Source organism: Alligator mississippiensis, chromosome 3 (assembly GCF_030867095.1).
Source record: "Alligator mississippiensis isolate rAllMis1 chromosome 3, rAllMis1, whole genome shotgun sequence".
Classification (NCBI taxonomy): Eukaryota; Metazoa; Chordata; order Crocodylia; family Alligatoridae; genus Alligator; species Alligator mississippiensis.
In genome coordinates this window covers 282,354,536-282,356,305 of record NC_081826.1, presented here as the reverse complement: position 1 = coordinate 282,356,305, position 1,770 = coordinate 282,354,536, and positions in this window count along the sequence as shown.

Sequence of the window (1,770 nt, the reverse complement as noted above, 5' to 3'; positions counted from 1 at the left end):
TTGAGATGCTGCAAGATGCACGTGTGCTTGTCTGGACATGCCCTTTAAGGCCCAGGTGGCCTCAAGTATCTGGCACAAAGACCAAGACGAACACAAGTCACATTCAGATTGTTCTGGGTAAGAGCGAACTTGCGTGGATTGGCATACAAAAGGAATTGGAGAAAGTGGTAAAGTAATAGTTTCCTTACTTGAAGGTATCTGATCGCCTATGATCCTAAGTGGTTTAACAAGCATGTGGCTTGCCTGGATGGAGCTTTTGTCAGACTTGTCCAGCTTCTAAGCCCCTTGGATGCTGCACGCCCCAAGAGCCACATCAGGTGAGTGGGGGAGTCCCCACCGCTACTCTGTGCACGCACAAGAGCATCACCACCCCAACCACTGCACTGGGCACCCCTCCCCCTCCCCCTATTGCTACATTGCATGGGTACCATTTCCCCCTCACAGGCACTGCCTCACCACTACCCCACCCAATGCAGACATGATCTCCCCCTCTCTGCATAGCCCAGACATGCCCTCATCCCCCCATGCTGCACCACACTGTCCTGCCTTGCCTCCTGGGGTGGGGGCAGGGATCAGCAGCCAGTGTAAAGGGAAAGCTTGGAAACTCCTGCTGCTATTACAACTGGAGCCTTTAAGGGGGGGGGGGGGGGCAAGAGGGGAGAAGGGGAGGATAGCAGCAGCTGGGCAAGAACTCAGGGCTGCAAATTAACCCCTCAGGGAGCCACATGTGGCCCAAGGGCCACCAGCTGGACTGCCCTGCTTTAATGGTAATAGTGCTAACAATTTTGCTTAACTTGCCCAATGTAAAAGTGAACCAAGACACTATAATACAAATGTCATATAGCTGTTTGTTCTAACAATTGCTTAGAAGTACCTGAGCAAGCCTGAAGAGAAAATTAACTTCAAATACTAACAAGAAACACAGCTTTATATAAGACTTATCAAATAAAAGAATGCCTGTTCTTTTTAGAACCTCTGTTCCTTTTTGGAACTTGAACTTCCTCTTAGAGGAAGACTATTGTGATTATTAATATGATTGTTCAAAAGGAGCTCAAGTCTATTTTTATTCTCCATGAAAGAAATGGGGAAAGGAAGAAACCAGAATTAGTGCAATGTGACCTAGAAGTAACGTTTGAATTCTGAACTGTAAAATATTTTCTTTTGAGAGGCCTGGGATGTCTACCTTGGCTTGGTGTCAGTCTTGAGATTGTTAAAGAAAAGTAAGCTCTGCTCTGTACACCTGAAGATGTGGTACTACTCCTCCCTCCCCCATCCCAAACGTACAGACACTCCTGCTATCAAGAACTGAGAAGAGTTTGAGGAGGCACCCCCAGCACCACATTTTTCGGTTTGGAGAGTGGAAAGCAATAGTTGAAAGTGGGGGTGGGGTGTTCACGCTCATGTTAAATGCCAAAAGAAGGGCAAGCAGCATGGAGTTAGTATATGAAAACCCTTGTGTTCAAGGCCTAATTTAATACAACTATTAGAATGTTAAATGCACTTGAGGTATAAAATTCCCAAACCTGTGCATCAAACTGGCCAGGCACTTTTGATAAAAGATTCCCTAACTGCAGAAAGGAAAGCTATTACCTTTACAGTAACTGAAATAAAGAGTGTTTTTATGTAGACTTTCCAAATATTGTCCCATGGGCAGTTTCACTGCACATCACCACAGACCACTCCAAAGATATGCCTGCTCTAGTAGCTCGGTGAGGCAACAGATAAAACTGAACTGAATATTTTCTACTGTAGCAATTTCAAGGAAGAGAG